The sequence below is a fragment of the Notolepis coatsorum genome, assembly GCF_963971535.1.
Source record: "Notolepis coatsorum genome assembly, chromosome: 6".
NCBI classification, from domain to species: domain Eukaryota; kingdom Metazoa; phylum Chordata; class Actinopteri; order Aulopiformes; family Paralepididae; genus Notolepis; species Notolepis coatsorum.
In genome coordinates, this window is record NC_140170.1 from 60,223,204 (window position 1) to 60,247,246 (window position 24,043).

The window sequence follows — 24,043 nt, forward strand, 5'->3', positions numbered from 1 at the left end:
CTGGTGATCAGGGCCCCGTTCCATGTACCTGGATAACTGAGTTAGCCGGATAACTTTAGCTGGATAACTGGGTTAGCCGGACTTTCCGGTTTCATGTACGTGGATTTTCCAGATCACCATGCCAACAGATCCAAAAGTTTGAGCCTGCTCGAAAGCAGAGTTCAAGTTCAAGTTAGCCCGATCACGCAGAGCCACGCCCCCGCAAAGAAGTGACAGCTCGTTTCCTGAAACTATTCCCACAGTCTACGATCTGCATTATACCATTCTGAATTACGTTTTTGTGCTCCATTCTTCCAGAGGGGGCTTTTGAAATGTAAAATAGACCCAAAATGCTGATATTAAATTAACTTTGTCCTAAATAATGCACGTTATATATACCGTGGCGACGGTGGCGCTCGCTCGTGCGATGTACACAAAAATGTGGTTATTTTAATTGTAACTGGGATTAAGATGTCTGATGAGATGCGCTGTTTGACGGATTTGAGAAATTGAATGAGCCGTTGACGTCACATGAATGAATGAGGATAAAGAAATAAAACTTCATTCAAAATAAGGAATATTCTAAACACGGGTCTCTCGTTCATTAATGTATAAACAATGAACTTATCCCATCTGGCACAGTGGCCCAGCGGTAGTGCTCAAGCCTGCCAACCTTGCGACCTGGGTTCAAATCCCGGTGTTTCCAATATGATTTTTTTGAATATAATATTAATGATTATACGCCAAAGTAGCCTGGTTTTAAGTTAAAATATTATAAATCTACATGCATTGAGGATGTCATTCTTTATATAGCTCTCAACGTGCACCAAATTGAATTATTCCTATATTGCAAAAAAAAGGAGACGACTAGGGTCTTGAACCCCGGTCGTCCGTGTGAAAGTCAAAAGAACAACCCGTTAGACCACATTGGAGATAAGTTAAAGATTGACTATACATCAATCAATGGGCAAGAGGGCCGTATCGTAATTCTGTATAACAGTTAACTAATTTTTTTCGCTAGCAAGATCTCATTTGATTATTCAATCCAGCAGGCAAGTTTAAAGAAATATAGTCTGATTGATTGAGGTAATGAGGGACTTAGAATTAGCCTATAGATAACGCATTTAACTTGTCAGCGAGGCGATTGAGCCGTATTGCAATCTGTCAATAAAGTCTTAAATCAATTAATCAATCAATGCCGTTGAGAATCAGGGTCTCTGCCATCGATACGTGCTGGCTTTTCACCTAAAACGGCCGCGCGCATTTAGCCTGACTCGCAAGTCTGGCTTGAGTTAACGAGACTGAATCCACCTTTGTGAAACAGGAAAATCCCGGCTTCGAACATCAGGTTAACTGAAGCTGGATAATGGACATCTTGATCGACTTAGTTGAACCACGTACATGAAACAGGTGGCACGCATGCACATTCAAATAACATATCTAAGAAAGTGTGTCATTATTACTCAGGACCCCGAACCTTGATCTGCAGCCAACTATATCATGTACCTTGAATCATCATGAATCTTGATGGGGATCCTTTGATCGAAACGTTGATCACAATAAATATAGTGGGAGCAAGTTTAAGTGTGCTGATCCTATTATTTTTGTTTATCTGTCTCTCTGTCTCACTAAACAAAATATTTTGCATTGCGAGTGATCATATTCACCCGGCGGCCAAAATACTGTGATAAAACACATTAGCTAAAATACTGTGATAAAACAACATTAGCTAAAATATTGTGATAAAACACATTAGCTAAAATACTGTGATAAAACAACTTTAGCTAAAATACTGTGATAAAACAACATTCGCTAAAATAATGTGATAAAACACATTAGCTAAAATACTGTGATACCACACAACATTACCTAAATTACTATGATGCCACAAAACAGCTAAAATACTATGATAAAAAACTGCTAAAATACAGTGATAAACATTAGTTAAAGTACTGATACCTCAAAAACAAGGCAAAGTACCATGATAAAGTACTGTGCTAAAAACATTAGCTAAATTAGTATGATGCCACACATTAGCTAAAATACTGTAAGCACAAAACATTAGCTAAAATATTGTGATAAAAAACAGCTACAAACCTGCTAAAATACTGCGATTGCTTGCAATGTCACTGTGGTTGCCTCTGTCCTTGTAAAATAAACCCCATATATAATATATAATGTGAAATAAACCACAGCATCACTAGCAATCACTGTTTTGTTTGCTGAAACAAAACAACAGCTGTCAAACCGAGTTCTGAACCAAAAACAATGGAGCGGTCAATCAAAACATCTCATCTTTATTAAAAAGTTAAAACACAACATATACAGCAAATAATGAACTCTTCTTTATTCTCCACACATTTGCATGGAAGGTACTCGTATTTTCCACTGAGCACAGTATAGATCCATCTACATGGAGCAGTCTATACTTTAAAAAAAATATTTATTGAAAGGATAAACCCCTTGAGATGAACCATCTCGTTTTCGAGGGGGTCCTAAACACAGGGTAACAATACAATACATAACACAAAATAAGACAGCAAACAATACAAACATGCATACTGGCGAGAGCTCTCCCAAGCACAACCCAGCCAGTCCAACACCCACAGATTCCTCCTGAGAGGAACAAAATACATTTCTTAAATGTACACACACACAAGAAAAAGAAAATAAAGACATTTGAAACAGGAGCAGCTTGTCTGGAGATGAGTGAACAATGATGACTTAAAGCGGAACCAATAGGTAATAGCTCTGAGTGAGTTGGGAAGATGATTCCAATCAGATGGTGCTTTAAATACAAAGGCACGTCTACCAACTACCTTGGAGATACGGGGAGTGGGGGGAAAAGGTAATCCATATGTCTTAGGCCATATGATGAGCTGTATGGGGTAAACATTTGTTTAAGATAAGGGGGATAGTTAATGAAAATGCATTTGAATTAGGGCGGTCAGTTTATTGCGTTAATTAGATTAATTAATTACACAGCAAATTATCGCGTTATGAAAATTAACAAAAAATTAATTACAAAAAACGTTTTTTTTCTTTTTTTTTATAATTCTTTTTTTTAAGAATGTAGAATACACATTACAGACTTTTTTTTATATGGTCCATTTGCATGTTCTTGGTATCTGATTTTAGGGACATGGATCTCAGGGAATGTATTCCCAGTGTCACAAATACTGTGTCTGTTACTAGGCTTGAGTAAATTGTAATGAACCAAATGAGAATATCAATAAATTTTTTTTAATCTTTGACTGTGAATAACACTATGCTCAAATTGACCAGACCTGAAAAATCTAAGCAAATTAATAGATGGAAGATGATTAAACAGAAGGTTTTGTAGATACAATACTGAATTCTGCCATCCGGACACATGAAATTTGAAATATGATTATAGAATATAGAATATCAGGCATAAAATGGTTATGCGATTAAAATGTGATTAATTAGATTAATTCATTACAAATCCTGTAATTAATTAGATTCATTTTTTTAATCGCCTGACAGCACTAATTTGAATATGAATAACAACCAATGAAAATGTCTTCTCAATTTAGGAGTCAACCAGTTTAAAGACTCAATGGTGGGTTCTATAAGGACGTCTCAAGATTAATCTACAAAGGCTGTTATAGACAGTGTTATGTGGATGAAGAATAGATTCTGAGTAGGGATGCTCGATATTGGCTTTTTTACCGATACCGATATACCGATATTGTCCAACTCTTAATTTCCGATACCGATATCAACCGATACCGATATATGCAGGGTTTCCCCCCCCCCAAAAAACGGAATCATTTCAGGTTATTAACATTACATATCTCTTGTCGTGTAATTAGCACAACATTATGCATACTTTGACAATAAATAAAATAATAATTTGTTCTTACTTGCTTGCCTGGGTAAATAAAGGTTAAATAAATGTAAAAAAAAAAAAAAAAAAAAAATACCGATACCGGCGGAGGCAACCATGCAAGGTGCCAACCTGCTCATCGGGAGCAATTAGGGGTTAAGTGTCTTGCTCAAGGACACATCGTCACGCTGCCCAGGAGGAGCGGGAATCCAACCGGGAACCTCCGGATTGCCAGACGACTGCTCTACCTCCCGAGCCACTGTCGTCCAAATATTTGAGAATCAAGCCAATACTTGAGAATCAAGCCAAACGCCCAAATATTTAAATTCTGCCACATTCTCAAGACGTGAAACATCTAAGAGGTTAATAGAAAAACTGTTGGAGGTTCTCAGCTAATCAGATCTATTACCAAATAGCATACAATAGGAATTGTTCTTGTTTAAACGCAGTTTGTTGGAAGACAACCATTTTTTGACTGAAATAAAATGAGTCTGTAAGGCAGACTGAATTTGTGAAATGTTAAATTACAGTATCATCAGCATATAGTTTAGTATGACAATCAGAGGAGAGTTGTGCGAGATCATTGACAAATATAGAAAATAACAATGGACCTAAGGATGAGCCCTGAGGTACACCTTTATCTATGCTCATAAAGTTGGACTGTTTGCCCTGAAAAGACACACACTGACGTCTATGGTGGAGATATGAGCTGAACCAAAGTAGCGATTGTCTAGAACAGTGGTTCTCAAACTGTGGTACGCGTACCACTAGTGGTACTTGGTGGTACTGCTGGTGGTACTTGAAAACATGTCCAAAAAAGTTTAAACATTTTTTTTTTTTTTTTTTGCAGTCAGGCCACTGAATTTAGAAGCAGGCCAGGCCAGTGTTTCTGGTTGCGGCGGCGCGATAGTTAGATAATCTAAGTGGGGAACAACCAGGTGATCACTGTGACAGAGAGTAATGCAGTCTAAACAGTCATAAATCTTTAATTCAACTTCAGCCCTGATCATAACCAAAATGTCAGATAAAAAATGAAATACTCCCACTTTTCTGAAAAGAGCTGGTGTTAAATCTGACATTACAAAAAATCCATCAAAATATGTGTTGCTGCTAATCATTGACACATGCCTAGCCTGTAATAATCCCCCCCAGAAAAATTTACTTTGCATTTGATATTGAAAATATTTTACTTTTTGTGTTTTTTTTAACAATAATTTGTGATGCCATCACACAAACTGGCATTTAAAGGGTAAAATTTCAAAAATTCCTGCACCAGAATGCAGGAAATTAAGGTTTAGTAACCAAATAATTGAGTGAGTGTGAGAGAGAGAGAATGACGGACAATTGCTTGCTGTGTGTGAGAGAGAGAGAGAGTGAGTGAGTGAGTGAGAGAGATAGAATTAAGTACATTTGCTGAAATACAGTTGTTCTTAATTTTCTCACTTGCTATGTGAGAATGTTAGTTATTATGTTCTCAATGCCCCTTGCATTGTATGAGTTGTATGGAAGCGTTTCCTAGTTCTAGTGCTAACCCTTTGTACATTGTGGCTGTGTCTGACAAAAGTTTGGCCGGTTTTGGCCGGTTTGTGGGCGAAAATGGGTGGATTTTGTAACTATTTTTTTAAAACTTTATTTCGGTTTTAGGGTTAGGTTAGGGTTATGTTATTTAATTATTTGGGGGAGCCAGCCCCCCAAACTCCTGAAATGCATAGAAATATATGAAATAAATAAAACAATCTGACATTTATATTAAAAAGAGCTAGCCCCCCAAACCCCTAAAATACATAGAAATCTATGCATTTTGGAACAGTTACTATATATATAGTCAAGAAAGCATTTAGTCATACTTAAAGTTTAAAGTGCTTTACTTGCATTGAACATTGCATTGAACATTGAACATTGAGGAGACATCATTAGAAAGCACAATGTATGTTTCCATAGTTACGCAGATTACACACAATTATACATCTCCGCTGAACCAAATTATCACACAGCTATAAACTCCATTTCCGCCTGTCTCTTAGCAATAAACAAATGGATGACGAACAACTTCCTAAAATTAAATGAGGGCAAAACTGAAATCCTACTAGTCGGTCCTATAACAAAAAGAGAAATGTTACAGAGCAATATGGGGCAACTTACTCCTTGGATCAAACCCAAAGTTACAAGTAAATAACCTACACTGGCCTCCGGTAACATTTAGAATTGATTTCAAGGTCCTCCTCCTTATATACAAAGTATAAATTGTAAAATATTTCACTATAATATTTCAAAGTGAAGTAAAAAATATTATAATAATTATTTGATCATGTTAAATGATCATTTGATCATGTTAAAAAAGGGGAAATAAAAAACATTTGTAAATTTTTTCAGTGGGGCACAGATGATCATCAGTAGGGCACGTGCCGTACTGATAGTGGTCTAAATACGCCGATGCTCCTGCGTGAACTGTGCATAGCTGAATAGACTGTATTTTAACGCCGGTCATATGGTGGTACTTGGAGAGCCAGCTACGTTCTCAGGTGGTACTTGGTGTAAAAAGTTTGAGAACCACTGGTCTAGAAACACCAATAGCACACAGTTTGTCTAGGAGAAGATAACGATCCACTGAGTCAAAAGCCTTATAGAGATCAATGAATATTGCACATCCGAGCATATTGCTATCCATTGATGATTAAACATAATTGGTAAACTTCATGAGGGCTGTAGTTGTAGAAAATGTTGTTCTGAAACCGGATTGGCATGGGTATAGTATATCAAAGTTGTTGACATATTTAGATAGTTGACCAAAGATGCATGAATGAATGAATGAAAACTTTATTTAACAGATTGCAGAATGGGGACAATACAGTACGGCTCAATACACACAATTGTTAAGGGGATGCAGACCAGAGAAAGACGTTTAACTTGTTTACATCAGGGTCCCCCATTTTCAATTCATAGTGACATTTATGACATACATGACATCATGACATTTATGGCATAGGGACATACAGGTATATAGTACTGTTACATTTGTGACATATACGATATGCAAATATACAGTACTGTTACCCATAGATCCTAACAGATTATATACATATGATGGGGAGGATACTGTACATTAGGAGGGGTGGCCCGTTTTCTCCCCATACAGTGGGGAGAAAATATATACACATACGGTGGGGAGGAGACTGTCTATTTGGGGGGGGGGGGGGGGGTTGGACCATTAGGGTGGCCCGTTTCGGATTGCAGCCTCCTGTAGGTGCTCTTTAAGAGCGGTTTTGAATGTGGGTAGGGATTCACATCTTTTTACGGCTGTGGGTAGGGCATTCCACATTGTTGTGGCATAATTGCGAAATGTGTTTAGTCCCTTGTTTGTGCCGAATCTGGGTTGCACATGATTTGTGGAACTCCCTCTGGTGTGGTGGGCGTGGTATTCACTGACCTTTGGGAAGTATTTTGACATGTACATGGGTACCTGTGTGGTGTAGTGTATCTTGTAGACCAGGCCCATTGCAAGTTGCTGTAGCTCTGTCGTCTACTCTAAGCCATCCTAGGTAGTCAAAGTGGGCAGGGGTGAGGTGGGTTCTAGGAGTAAGGTCAAGTAGTAGTCTGACCAGTTTGTTTTGTGATGTTTGTAATCTTGTTTTTAGCGCCTTTGAGGTGCTTTGGTACCATGAGGTGCAAGCATAGTTGCAGTACCCTTGAATGAGTGCTGATAAGTTTGGGTGGAAGATGAGGTAGATTAATCTTCCAAACACAGTAAATGATACAGTGGTCACTAAAACTGTCTGGCAGTACTCCAGATTTTATTATTCTATCAGAGTGGGTGACAAGAATCGAATCAAGTAAAGTCTTAACCTGGCAACAACTCTGGTAGGCTCTTTTATAAGTTGGTTTAAATTGATACTGCTAAATAGGTTGATGGAAGAGCAATCTAACCAATTGATGTTAAAGTCACCCAGGATAATAATTTAATTTGGACGATATAAGGAGTGAATGGTAGATAGAATACACTTAGTCGATTCAGAGGGAGAATTTGGAGGTCTATAAATATTTCCTATAGTCAGTTGTTTGTTGTCATGAAAGATTATTTTAACACAGCGACATTCAAAGTGCATGGGTTTCTCTTTGGGTCTAACAAGCTCTGAAGACAACTATGATGAAACACAAGTGGCCACTCCTCCACCTCTAGAACCTGTATCTGCTCTGTACAGCAGCAACTTTGGCTAGCGGCTAACAAATTACTACTTAACAAAAGCAAATCATATACAATGATATTTGGTACTCGCCAGTGCATCAAATCAAAAGCCGAATCTCGTTTATGTGCTATTCATAGTTTAGATGGTACACCTCTGCAAAGAGTCGAACACATAAAATACTTGGGTGTTTGGCTTGACTCTGAACTATCATTTAAGTGTCACATTGATCATATCGTAAGAAAAATTAATCTTAGTGTGGGTATTCTCTACCGCTCCAGAAACGGCTTAACTTTTTCTGTTAGAAAGAAGCTTGTAGGCGGTTAGGTGGTCGAGCGGAGATTGCGTTCGTCACCAGCCCCGGAGCTGTGAGCTTGGTTCGCCTGTTCGAATCCAGCTCACAGCTCCGGGGTTGTCACCAGCTTGGCTGGCCGTCTGCACTGATACAATTGGCTGTATCAGAGGGTGGGAGAAGCTGGCGGGGTGGGTCCGGGTCATTGTAAACAGCGACTCCTACAGTTCGGTCGGGGCGCCTGCTAAGCGCGGATTGGACGTGAGGGGGATAGTGTGGTCCTCCCACACGCTACGCCCTCTCAATGAGAATCCGCGCTGCCAGGTGAAAAGAAGCGGTGATTGGCTGGACGTGTGTCGGAGGAAGCACGTGGTAGCCTCCACTCTCCCAAATGATCTGACTGTGGGGGGTAAAGCGCAGCGACCAGGAAGGGACTGGGAATTGGCATACGACTAACATTGGGATGGGAGAAAATCGGAGGAAAATGGAGGGGGAAAAAGACCAAAACAAAAAAAAAAAGCTTGTAATTCAACTAATTTGACCATTGATGGATTATGCAGATGTTGTCTACCAGGTTGCATCCAAAACAAATCTCATTCCTCTCAATACAGTTTACAACAAATGATGCAGATTTGCTCTTGGATACCCTTTTACAACTCATCACTGTCTAATGTATGAAACACTGAATTTGCCCTCTCCCACTGTAAGAAGACAGCGCCAATTGATTTTTAAATGTATTCATCTTAATTATCCGCAATATCTAAAACAATACTTGACTCTATATTCTTCCAATTATTATTTAAGGCATTCTAGCCAACTCTATTTTTCCATAACTACACTTTCAACACTCTCAAAAGCAACAACCAAGAAAGCCTTTTTGTTCAAAGCCTCTTCTGATAGGAATAATTTACCTGCAAATACTTGTTCCATCTCATCTTTTTATTTATAAAAAAAATGCCCCGTCTTCTTACTTTCAAAGAACATGTTTTTAGTTTATCATTTATATACTGCATACTATCATGACTTTCATTGCTCATCTCTTACGAAGTAACGATCCATTCCTATCCTTGCTTGATTGTTTTTTGTTTTGTTTGTCCTGTTTATTTAATTTTGTGATCTCGTATGTTTGTTTACTTATTTAAAAAAATTGTGTGTTTTCTTTCTTCTGAAAATTTACATACATTGTATTGTGTTAGGAAAACGAGATGCTACATCTCAAGGGGTTATTCCGAATAAATAATTTCAATATATATAGCACAGTTGTCAAGCCCAATTTCAATATTAGACATGTCATTATTCAGCCATGTCTCAGACAGAATAATCACACTAGGTTTATTGTAGGCAATCCAAGCTCTTAATAGATACATTATAGGGAATAGGCTCCTAATATTCAGATGAATGACATGTAGGCCTAATGTTAATTCAATTAACTCATTCTGCGCCAATGCCGAAAAAAGTCGGGTTATCTCGCCGGTGGTTGAGCGCCAATCACGAGAAAAGTCGGGTTTTAATCGTTATTTCTTTTGTTCGCTATATCCATTCATTTTTCATCCATCCAGCCTGATGTTATCATTGGGAATGGGTCTGAGCTCGCAAAAGGCCAATACCGCCACCTAACGCCTTGCGGCCGGTATTGCACATCATTGGAATCTCTCTGGCTTGGGCTGTGCATTGATCTAAGAAGTCCGGTCCAGGTTTTCCTTTCCGGGCATGAGTAACGTTTATAACACATGGACTGGGGAGACTCAAGCACAGTGGATTCATGTGTTTTGGTTGATAAACGTTGGAAAAAAATTGGATTATTCTTTTTGCAGTACATCAGATGTGAGGTAAGTTACGCTATGTTACCAATCTTGGGTTGATCCGATGTTTATTTCGTAACGATCACAACGTGTCTGTGTGCGTGCCGTTGGCACCGACCAAAGCATGGAGGGGCGACTTTTCCTCCCCCGCTTCTGTGCGTGCATGATGAAACATAATACATAATAATAATAATCTAGCGTTTATTTCAGAACGATTCATAAATCAAGCGTCAAATGCCACGATTTCTAAGGAAATGCATTGAAGCACCGTTTGCTGGAGTTGATTGGGATTTGACAGGATCACTCTAAAACTATACTCATATTCACCACGGTATAAAACGGAAATGTATGTGTAACCTGAGGGACATTAGGCCCCAGGAGTTATCTGGCCAGGTACTGCTAGCCTTGAAAGGGAAAGTCCCGTGAGACTTTGACCAAGCTCACGTTTGTTCTCGTCAGCTGGGAATTGACACTTCATGGGCCCTCATTTATCAATGGTGCGTACGCACAGTGTGTAACCCGTGCGTACGATATTTTTTTATTTTTTTTTATAATCTTTTTCCCCCTCCTTTTTCCTCCGATTTTCTCCCATCCCAATGTTAGTCGTTATGCCAATTCCCAATCCCCTTCCTGGTCGCTGTGCACTTACCCCCCACAGTCGTTCTGGGAGAGTGGATGCTATCACATGCTTCCTCCGACACACGTCTAGCCAATCAACCGCTTCTTTTCACCTGGCAGCGCGGACTCTCACTGAGAGGGTGTAACGTGTGGAAAGATCACACTACCCCCCTTAGATCCTATCCGCGCTGAGCAGGCGCCCCGACCGAACTGTAGGAGTCGCTGTTTACAACGACCCGGACCCACCCCGCCAGCTTTCCCACCCTCTAATACTGCCAATTGTATTAGTGTGAACGGCCAGCCAAGCTGGTGACAACGCCGGGAGCTGGATTCGAACAGGCGAATCCAGCGTCTCCGGCGTTGGTGACGAACACAATCTCCGCTACGCCACCTGACCGCCCCACGTACGATCATTTCTAAGCAAAGTGTGGGATTTATCTATTTGAACGTGTGCTTGACTTTGTGCGTATATATACGCACCGCTCTGACCATGCGTACCTGGGCCCTCATTCAACAACGTGACTTACGCACAGATATGTGCTTAACCTGTGCGTACGACCATTTCTAAGCAAAGTGTGGGATTCATCAATTTCAACTTGAACTTGACTTCGTGCTTATGTGTACGCACAGCTCTGAGCATGCTTAGCTGACGCCCAGTGGTAGAATATCGTTACTACGGCATATGCGCTGCTCAGTTCATGCATTAGTTTCAACGCGGAAATAAGCTTCCGTGCATTAGTTTCAACACTGGCGTGTTCAACTTCTGTATGACCCGTAATTCATTATAGTTCATTGTAAAATAGCGACAGTAGTGTAATTATAACGGGCTCACACGCGAACAAGAGGTTGGCCTGCTTGTTTGGCACGGGGGGGCAGACGCAGAACACCAACCTCCAAACGCGATTAAATATTGTTTCAAATAAAAAGCGAATTATTTTGTGTGTCATGTTTCCAAATAAGATTGGTCACGAAATGCTTTCTACTTCAATTTGTTGGTTAGAATAGATGACCTCCGTTGAAACTTCACTGAGACTAACAGTCTATTTGTGAGCTCCCGCACAGATGTGATAATAATAATAATAATAATAATAACAATAATAATAATAATAATAATAGCTTCATTTTATATAGCGCCTTTCAAGAGACCCAAGGTCGCTTTACATAGATAGGGGGGGGGAATAACAAAGTACAAACATAGTGGACAGACACAACATATAAATATGATGATGGAATTCATTCAAGTCCTCTCCACCCTCGGGTCTTTGCCACCGGCACGGTCCATCGTGATATTGGAGATGGATCGAGCAATAGACTGTTACTGTAGCTGTCAAAGCTCCATCACAAATGCAGTTATATGAATAGAAAGGGATTCCACTCAGTCAATGTTGCGATGCGCATTTGCCTGATACATGTTGTTGCTGCATGCCGGGAGGAAAGGCATGCTGCATGTTTTCAATTCATTAAATAAAACTGATACTTTTTGCAAGGGTTTACTGACTGTCATACAAATAATCAACCAACTACATACTGTAACTTTTCAGTGCACGTTCTTATTTACATTGTGACAACAGCCTTGTGAGTTCCCGCAGTGACCCGCACACAGACATGATGGAATTCAAGTTCAAGTTTGTATTGATCACATATAGGCAGGCTACACATGGCGTATAGGCTACATCATACATGGCAGTGAGATTCATTGTTCTTGTATATGCTCTCGTATTATTGTTTATATAGGCTACCCAATACTGACATCAAAATAGATTGTATGCCTCTAGAAATCATATGCAGCAGGTAGAAAATTTACGGAAAATCCGTCGCGATTTGGAATAAAATTGAGGAGAACTTTAATCCCTGGGTATTAATCAAACAAAACGGGAAAAGGCAGTCATATTCCAGCACGGTCTTTATTAGTGTTTTGAGCTGTCCAGGCAGAATTGCAGCAATGGTCTTAGGGAGCCGTTGATATCTGACATCACCGTGTACAAGTCCGCCTTTTATTTATCCCATAACACGCGTTGTGTCTTCTTGGTTCGGCAGCGCCTCAGTGAACAATCTCCTGTGGAGTTTCTCAGAGTTCCGCTCGGGTCAGTCCATTATTTCACATCCCAAGGGGGGTGTTTCATGACCATATATGGATAATCATGCACGAGCATTGACGGTAGAACAAAGAGGTATTTATCAACACGGAGGAGCATAGGACCTGTGTACGCACGGTTGATAAATCCCAATATTTCTGTGCGTACACACATTCTAAATTCTGTGCTTACGTGTGGAAATAGAACATTTTCTACGTCACGTTGATGAATGAGGGCCCTGGTGCCCAGCGGTAGAATATGAAGACTGCAGACGGACGGCATTATGCTTTCATTAGTTTCATGCAATAGTTTCAACAATGCCGTGTTCTGTATGACCCGTAATTCACTATAGTTCATTGTAAAATAGCGACATTAGTGTAATTATTGTCAAGCCATAAATAGCATTTGGAATAGGTATTTCCGAATGAATTCAGCCTGGTTCATAGCGTTGTTATAGGAATACTTCTCGCGGTGTGCGCTCAGATGTTTTCAGAGATATAGGGCAGTCTATTTGCAGAGAGAGAACATAATAATATTAAGTATAGTCCGCTACCCAAGACACATTCTCCTTCATTTGTAACGCAATTTGAGACCCAAATTGGAGCGTGGAGCAAAACGCAGTGTTGGATGTCGATGTCGTAATTTCCCCAACCCCCCCCCAACTACATACAATATCCATATATCAATAAGAGGAAGCCAAGAGAGGATTTTACGCCAGGTTACCCAACATCATCGGAGCAATAGACTGTACCCATGTAGCTTTCAAAGCTCCATCAATAAACAAATCCAGTAATGTGAACGGGATTCCACTCGGTCAATGTACAGATAATCTGCGATGCGCATTTTGCCTGATAATGTTGTTGCCGGTGGCTGGGAGGAACACGACTCATTCAGGCCTAATTGTATTTAATTCAATTGTAATGTTATTACTGGGGTATCTAAAACATCACTTAAATGCAGATCAGGGTTATCCACTGAAGCCATAATGACTCTGACCAAAACCACGGGCTCACGAGCACACAATAGGCATTGTAGAGCGCAGAGTTGGCGTGCTGAAATTGATTTCATTTCAGTCATTACAGTGCTTAATGTCGGGTCAGCTTGTCATTTATTTCTGTCAATGTGCTGGTTCTGTAGCAGGACTGGGTCAGTCAACATCCTTGGCTCCCGGCACACCGAAGATAGTCTACAGCCTACACGCTCCCTCCTCCTCAGCGGAGTTGTCTATGAACTTGACACCTTCATTGGATTTATTTATTCTCTAAAAATATCTATAATGATACGATTAAATATTGTTTAAAATAAAACGCTAAATACTGTGAGTCATGTTTCCAAATAAGATTGGTCACAACGAAATGCTTTCTAGCTTCAATGTGTTGGTTAGAATAGATGACCTCAGTTGAAACTTCACTGACAGCAAGATTGATCAGGGAGGACTCGCTCTAAGTGAAGTTTCAAGTCTGCTTAGTCCATTATTCTACATTCCATGGGGGTGTTTCATGACCATATATGGATAATCATGCACGAGCATTGAGGGTAAGAACAAATGGTATTTATCAACACAGAGTGTGTGTGCGACCTGTGCACGCACGGTTGATAAATCCCGATTTTTCTGTGCGTAGAGACATTCTAAATTCTGTGCTTAAGAACGAAAATAGAACACTTTCTAAGCATTGTTGATAAATGAGGGCCCAGGTGATTACAGCAGCAGAGGATGTCGTGCTGCCCCACTGGTTTTTAAGACGTGTTGCATGTGGCCAACCACCCTTGTGTCTGGGAGCACAGTTGCTGGCTGGCAATCGGGAGCGGCTGTACCGACACGTTGTGTAGGGCAGCCACTGTTTTTCCTCTTTTTAATTTCTCTGTACGTCCTCAAGTCATTTCCTTTTTAGAGTTAATAGTTAGTAGGTAGTTTCCATTTTGTACCTCTATGCTATCTGACCGCTTTATTTTATTGTTTATTCTATCCAGTGCAGTGCAGTGATGTTTCTTATTTAGTGTGCTGTGTGTGTGCTCTATAGAGGTGCAGTGCTGATTTGGTGTGCAATATTCTTTTTAATTACTAGTAGTGGTGGTCTAGATTGGTCCAGTTGTGTATGATCCCTTTTTAGTGTTTTTATTTAATAAAGTGTCAAATCTTGGGAATACAAAAACCTCTGGTGTACGCCTGTTCTTTCATTAGAAACCCTGTGTGGGCTAGGAACTCAGTAGAACATAAATGTGTAACAATGAATGAGGGTCTCTCCCAGAGAGTGGCACAGTTTCTATATTCAACCATTAAGGTTACATAAACAACAGACATTCAGACACGTTTAGACTAGTTTTATTGGAAACAGAAAATAAGAGAGGCTCTACAATGCCATGAAAACAATCTAATAAATAATTGTACTTACAGATGTTGTGGTGACGTCCACAGTCTGATCTCCGTTTCCAGAAGCACGTTTTGTTCCAGATGTTTTTTTGGTGAGAAGACATCCCAGACAGTCCCTGAATTAAGTAATCTGTCATTGACCATATCATGTCCCCGAAAACGTCCCATATTCGTTCTTACAGTAAGACAATGTATATCCTTATCGTGTTATAGAAGGCAGAAGGGAAATGAGATAGTAAATTAATCATACTTGTTGCAATCGTTGCAACGTCTGATGACTCTGAATCTTGCACTTGGATTGAAAGAGCGCAAGTGAAGTGAACGATACAATGTTGCGGTTTTCGAAATTCCACCCTTTGTATGAAATAAGGGGGGGGGGCGCAAATTAACGAGCAGGAATGACTCGACTGTTAAGTTTGCTGAACAACTCACAGTTTAGCAGGGCAGCACAGACCACAGATCAGATCAATCACCATGGTAGTTAACAGACGAAGAAAGTGCCAACACAGCCCAATGCCTGATGCTGCACAGCGGCAGTTTTAAACAACAACATAATATATTGTCCCTTACCTAGATGCGCCGCGCTGCTGCATGCATCCCACAACTTCATCTCCAAATGTGGTTAATTTTTGCCTTATTTGGAGAGGTGGTCAGCTTTGTGTGAAATGTATAGCTTAAGTTGTATAGCTACAGAGACGCTGTGTGTTACGACAACAAAGAACACGTTAAAACCAACAGATACAGGTGATTAGTTCCTCCCTGACATAGTGACCTTACAATTAATGTTTACAATGTTTCTAACATGTCGCTGTTTTATTTGAAATCTTTATCTTTTTATTTGTTTCCATTAGTGTCTCAATTGAAATAAACAAATTAATGAATTAAATTAATTTGTTTTTGGATAACTTTATTTATTCTTGGGTAGGAATGCTAATATGACGTTACATGTTACCTATTTGTTCACTAGAATTCAACATTGCCTACATAACTGCAAGTATAACAGGAAAAAGTTAAAACAAAAACAAAACATATAGCAACTGTAGAAAAGCTTCAAATCACAGCAAACATTATTTAAAGAAGAGTGCTTCATATTAGTGTGTGAAATATGTGGAAAGGTGATGGGCAAATCATTTTCTTTTAAAACTCTTGAACTAAAAAAACAAACATCTGGAATTTACAATTCAATGAGCAGAAATATGAAAAAAGTAAAATTGTAATTAGTTTAATTACAGCAACCAACACTGTCTATAGTTCATTTCACTGTTCATAACAACTGCAGGGGGTGCATTTTTATATAACTCGCCCATTTATACAGTCAACAGCTGCAAAAAGAATTCTGATTGTATACAAGTCAATTAGGATTTCTCGATTTCTTAATCTTTATGCTTTCTTTCTTGATGAGTTTATGCCTGGTCTCAATCGCTAGTTCCAAGTATTCTTCGAGTCAAATAGATGATAAAAGTGCCTTTTTTTGTGTGTGTCTTTCCCTCTCTGCACCACCCAAAGCAGTGCTCCACGGAGGATTATCTAGCTACAAACATCAATCTGATATGCCTGCCTGCGCGGGCATAACAGTTAACTCATTCCTGCCGAACGAACGTATATTAAGAGCACATCTCCGCGCAACTAGAAAGACTTATACTGACCGTGGCCTGCTTCGGATTTCAGTGGTCTGACTGCGGGCAACAAAATAATATATACAAATAAATAAAATAAAAAACATTGCCAGTCTGCCAGGCCACAGGGAAAACTCCCGGTGCTCCCGATGGTCAGTCCACTAGCGGGTACAGGTCACAGAATTATAGTACAGTGGAGAAGTAAACATTTAAATTTAATAAAACGGCAGTGTAAACAATATAATTAACTCTGGAGATGCACATTTGGGCAACAAGGTGCGAGATGAGGGTATGTATGCCCTCTGTTATATTTGCCCTACAATAAATATAGTTACTATATAGTTAATAAAAAAAACGAAATGCTAAATATATGCAATATATAATCTAATAATCCGATAATCTAAATCTAATATATAATCAAAAAATGCTAAATGCTAAAGATATGCTCTGATGAAGTATACAGTATTCATATAAAGTGCGGTATGCATAAGGTAAGTATATTGTCCTTTCAGGTGGGAGTCAGCTACTAGGTTCCTAGTAGTTGGATGTCTGGCAGCAGTCCCTGCCCATGTTGTGGAGCCTGATGGCCACTGGTATGAAGGACTGGCCAAGGCGGTTAGTTGAGTGTCGGGGGGGGGTATGAGTCTGTGACTGAACGTGCTTCTCATCTTGACTAGCTCATCGTAGAGGGGGTGGGATTCTCCAGGATAGCAGCCAGCTTCCTTCTCATCCCCCTCTCTGCCACCACCTCTAGTCTGACCAGCTCGACTCCCACCATGGAGCTAGCCATCCTCATGTGGTATACCGTTTTAAGAATAAAACTGTGCCCATGGACTGTGTGCCGCTGAGACTACTTCAAAAGCATGCTGTGCATGTGTTGTTGTACCAGTATATACCAGTATCAGTATATACTCTCCAAACATAGCTACTCATCAGACACACGTATTGTCTTAGAATAATTTATGACTGGAGCTCTAGAATGTTGAAGCCTATTTTACAAAATGCTAATTTCCTTTTAGCAGCAACCAGCACAGATCTCTCTCTCTGAATGAGGGAGGAGAAGGAGAGGGAGGAGTGGAGACCGTGTAGTGCAGAGATGTGTGAATACAGTGGCCTGGGCTGTTGGCAGCAGTACGCTCCCAATAGGCTCAGCCTGTAGGGGGTGCTGCACACCATCTCCTTGCACACAGCAGCTCTGTTTACGGCAAGAAAGAGACAGAAGGTAAATGGGAACAATGGGAACAATGAAGAGAAGAGAGAGATGCATATAGAAGAGCTCGTCTGTGGAATTGTGGATTTAAATGTAGTTGAAATGGAAGGTGTGCTTGATTGATTGATTGATTGACATATTTATTAACAGATTGCAGAATGGGTACTGCTAAAGTTAGAGGTTCTATGTAGGATTGTTAGTAACTGTCTAACTGCATATATAACTGTTTCCATTGAGGGCGCTCTAGGCGGAGCCACTCATGATACCACCAGGTGGCGAGTATAAAAAGAGATGTCTCCTCCCCCTCTACCTCTTTCTCCACCAGCCTCTCAGTGAGAGGAGAACTCATGTGCTGCTGCTCATACCATGTGAATGAATAAACCACGCCAAGAGCTAAAGATAGAAACCATGCCTCTTGACCACATTATTGTCGCCCCATAGCCAGATTCTGTCAACAGGTTATGGGCCCAGATCACACCGAGGCGAAATAATAAGGGTAGCAAGCTTAGCTAAAGTATAGGCTAGGTTAGCACCGGGAGCACCGCGTGGCTAGACGCTAGGCCAACAAGAGCTAAAGCTACGCTTACCATCAACCAAGAGGATGGCGACCAAGGGAAGGAGCAAATGGCCCTCATTCAATGGAAAAGCAGAGGACTACAAGCTTTGGGAAGAGCGCATGTTATGCTTCATGCACGGTGCGGGACTGAAGGCAACGATCTTGACAGCCCGCACGGGACCACTGACGGCGGAAGAGCAAGCCCTGGACGACCAACGTAACGCAGACGCGTACTGTGAGTTAGCGCCACTGCTCGACGACACAAGCTTGGGGCTGATATTCCGCGACACTAGAGACAAAGGCCGAGAAAGCCTGGGGGTGTTGAGAGAGCATTACATCGGGCGAGGAAGACCCAGAGTCGTGGCCCTCTACATAACACTAACGGGACTGAGGAAGGGGCACACCGAGACGGTGACCGAATACATCATCAGAGCTGAGCAGTCCATGACTAGGGTTGGGCACCGAAAACCGGTTCTAATTAGGAACCGGTTCCTAACTTCCGGTTCTGGAACATAAGTAACATATCTGCATTTCGATTCTTATTATTATTTTTTTTACTTTGTTAATTAATACCATAGTTACAGTACAGCAACCAAATTAAACTGTATCAAGTCAACTGAAAATGTGAATAGTATGAAAAAAAATTAAAATTCTCCTGGGAAATAAGCTGTGACCTGCACCTCAAAGAATTGGAATCGAGAATCGCTCAGAACAGGAATCGATATGGAGAATCGGAACCGGAATCGTTCAAATCCAAACAATGCCCAACCCTATCCATGACGGCATTGAAGAGTGCAGGAGAAGCACCAAGCGATGGGCTAATGATGGCGATGGTGATGAGGGGACTACCGGAGCTGTACAAACCGTTCACACTCCTGGTAACACACGATTCAGCGGACATGACGCTGGGACAGTTCAAGGCCAAGTTAAGAAACTTCGAGGCCTCAGAAGATACCCACCCAGCCGCCGCGGAGGCAGGAGAGAGGGTGCTGAAGGCCCGAGCGACGCCAAGGGAGAGGACCAGGACCACGGCGGAACTGGCGTGTTGGCGATGCGGAGAGAAAGGCCATCAGAGAGGCGACTGCACAAAGACTGTCTGATGTAGCTTCTGCAAATCCACGGGGCACACAGACAGAGCGTGCATTAAGAAACACGACCAGAGCGCGAGATACGCCCATGGACAAGATGACGGCCATGGACGAGACGGCGGCCATGGACGAGACGGCGGCTACGGACAAGATGGCGGCTGTGGACAAGATGACGTCAGCGGACACGATGGAGGCGACGGTCGACAGGAGACGGATCGAGACGACGCCCGGAGAATAACGAGACAAGATGACGGCAGCGGACACGATGGAGGCGACGGTCGACAGGAGACGGATCGAGACGACGCCCGGAGAATAACGGGACAAGAAGACTTCGCTTTCGGGGCGCTGACAGCGTGCATCGCCAGGGCGGCACAGCTGCAGCGGGCCCAGAGGATGGGACTGATCGTGGACACAGGTGCGTCGTCCCATGTCATCAACGACAGGAGTCGGTTCCACCCGGAGAGACACAGCATGGAGCTGGCAGACGGGAAGCGCACCTACGGGTTGGTGCAAGAGAGAGGACACGCACAAGTATGCCTCACGGACAGCGGGGGGCGCCGGCGTACAGTGACGTTAAAGAACGCTCTATGTACCATCGTTCCCACAAGGACTATTCTCTGTAATAGCTGCTACTGCAAGAGGTGCCAAGGTATTCTTCGATAAAGGTAAACATTTTCTTGTAGAGCCTGACGGTACATGGTTTGACATAAAGATGTACCAGACAATCTATTATCTGCAAACAGAGTGTAATGAAAACGACAAGTGTAATGATAATAATGATATGTGTAGCGTGACGGTCAGACATGGCACGAGATTATGGATCATTGTAATTACGAGGATTTACTGAAACTGCAAGCAGTGACAGAAGGCATGCACATCGAAGGTGAAAAGCGTAGACCTGACAATTTGTAGTGTGCAAAACGGGGACGTTTACTCAATCGAGAAACAGAAATCCCACAGAAAAAGTAAAAGGTACCACTTGCGCTAGTTAACACGGATCTAGCCGGTCCAGTAAGCAACGAGTCCATAGGAGGCTTTAGATATGTACAGTCTTTTACAGATGTGTGCACAGGAGCAGTGTTTGTTTACTTTCTCAAAGCAAAGAGTGACACACTCCAGGCCACGGAGAAATCCCTGGCAGACGTAGCCCCTTATGGTAACGTAGGATGCTTGAGGTCCGACAAAGGAAACGAGTTCACTAACAGAGAGTTCCAATCACTGTTGAGAAGGTACAAGATAAGACACGAGACGTCATGTCCATATCCCCCACACCAGAACGGAGTGGCAGAGAGGAAATGGCGCACCCTTTTTCTAAATGGCTCGGTGTAAGCTAGTAGACAGTAACTTACCTAAGAGGCTATGGCATTACGCGGTGCAAGAAGCCGCTTACACCAGAAACAGGTGCTTTAATAAGCACACAGGCACCACCCCGTATACAGCACTGACAGGAAAGAAGTGTAATCTAGCTAGAATGCACCGATTTGGATCAGTGTGTTATGCGTACCTGCAGGACAGGGGAAAGCCAGATTCCAGATGTGAAAAAGGACTCTTTGTAGGGCACGACAAGGGAAGCCCCGCTTTCCTAGTTTATCATCCCAGTAAAGGGAGAGTGCAGAAACACATGCTAGTCAAGTTTGTCACAAAGACAACATGTGAGAGCGAGACACAGACAGAGGAGCCAGAGCTGGACTCCAGAGTAAGGTGTGAAGAAACAGAGACACCTCAGCCCAGTGTACTTAGCACAGTCAGCCACCCCCAGAGGGCGATGACGAGGAGCACCCGAGGGTGACGTCAAGTGCCCCAAGCAGTGGGAGATATCCCTCAAGGGAACACAAACCCTCAAAGTATCTGACAGACTATGCCCGGAGAGGGAGTGACAAGGATGACAGTACACTTACCACCGTTGATTACTGCTACAGGGTAGTCAGTGGGGTACCCCCAACCTTTAAAGAGGCCATAGTGTCCCCCGAATCGAGTAAATGGGCGAGGGCGAGGGCAAGGGATGAGGAGATGAGGTCCCTAGAGGACAACCACACCTTTACTCTAACCAAGTTACAAGAGGGTAGACAGACAGTGGGAGGGAAATGGGTGTATTCAACCAAGTTACCAGAGGGCAGACAGACAGTGGGAGGGAAATGGGTGTATTCAAGCCAGGAGGGTATTGAAGGCCACAACAAATAAAAAGTATGGTTCGTAGCTAATTGCTTAAATGCGGAAGGAGGGTACTCCATGTTTAAATACTGAAGGAGGGTGGCTACACTGCTTAAATGGAGGAGGAGGATACTCCAGGTTTAAATACGGGAGGAGTAGAATCCAGGTTTAAATACCTGAGTGGATTCCACGTTTAAATACAGAAATGGGTCCCATGTTTAAATACAGAGGTGGATGACTTACCATGTTCTAAATGATTTAATTATGTGGAAAAGATCCTGAGATGTTTTGACTGATGTAAGAGATGTATAGAGAAGCTGTGGGTAGCCTCATTTGTTAGACAACCTGTACTCGCCCTGACCTATGTTTTGTAGTGAGTAAAAATTGTCACAGCATTTTGCTGACCCCACAGAGAAGCATTGAACTAAGTCAAAAACATGTTTTTCGTTATCCCAAAGGTGCAGCAGACGGACAGCTGTGTTTCAGAAAGGGCAGCGAGGGTTTAGGGCTTAAAGCCCACAGTGATACTATCAACCTGTGAAGCCGAGTGTATGTTTCTAGCTATGATAATGCAGGAATGTTGTTTATCTAGAACAACTGCTCGAAGTGATGGACACCTATGTATATATGAAGACTGTTGTTTATGAGGGCAACCAGGGAACCATTGAGATTGCTAGGAACCCAGTATGCTGACATAGATGTAAACATGTCGATTTAAAATATCATCTCATCATATCTGTCATCAGAGAAGAAGAATGACACTGATGTATTGTCCAACGGACGACATTGGTAGCAGACACTATGAAGAAACCTGTTCCAAATTGAAATTGAAGAGATTTGCAAAGGTCATGTTTAACGTGTAAATATTGACTGCTATACTCTTTTGATGTTTTAGATTGTATTCTTTTCTATGTAAAATGTTTTTCGGAGAAGTTATCCAGTATGCTAATACAACCCTAAGTGGGAGTGTTAAAGTTAGAGGTTCTATGTAGGATTGTTAGTAACTGTCTAACTGCATATATAACTGTTTCCACTAGAGGGCGCTCTAGGCGGAACCACTCATGATACCACCAGGTGGCGAGTATAAAAAGAGATGTCTCCTCCCCCTCTACCTCTTTCTCCACCAGCCTCTCAGTGAGAGGAGAACTCATGTGCTTCTGCTCATACCATGTGAATGAATAAACCACGCCAAAGGCTAAAGATAGAAACGATGCCTCTTGACCACATTATTGTCGCCCCATAGCCAGATTCTGTCAACAGGTACAATACAGTACGGCTCAATATACACACAATTGTTAAGGGGAATGAATGAATGAATGAATGAATGAATGAATGAATGAATGAATGAATGAATGAATGAATGAATGAATGAATGAATACTTTATTTAACAGATTGCAGAATGGGTACAATACAGTACGGCTCAATACACACAATTGTTAAGGGGATGCAGACCAGAGAAAGACTTTTGTCTTGTTTACATCAGGGTCCCCCATTTTCAATTCATAGTGACATTTATGACATACACAACATACATGACATTTATGGCATAGGGACATACATGACATACAGGTATTTAGTACTGTTACATTTGTGACATATACGATATGCAAATATACAGTACTGTTACCCATAGATCCTGACAGAGTATATACATATGATGGGGAGGGGACTGTACATTAGGAGGGGGTGGGTGGGTGGGAGAGAAATATACATATGGTGGGGAGAGAATATATACATACGGTGGGGAGGAGACTGTACATTAGGAGGGGGTGGGTGGGTGGGAGAGAAATATACATACGGTGCATGGGGAGGAGACCGTCTATTAGGAGGGGGTGGGGGGGTTTGGACATTTACGGTGGCCAGTTTCAAATTGCAGCCTCCCGTAGGTGCTCTTTAAGAGCAGTTTTGAATGTGGGTAGGGATTCACATTCCTTTACAGCTTTGGGTAGGGCGTTCCACATTGATGTGGCATAATTGCTAAACGTATTTAGTCCCTTGTTTGAGCCGAATCTGGGTTTAACATGATTTGTTGAATGGGGTGCGGAGAAAGACTTTCGTCTTGTTTACATCAGGGTCCCCATTTTCAATTCATCATAACATTTATGACATACACGACATACAGATATACAGTACTGTTACATCGACATTTATGACATACAAGATATATAAATAATATACATTACTGTTCATTTACAGACAGAGTTTCTAAAAGAGAATATATACATTTGAGGGGGAAGAAACTGTACATTGGAG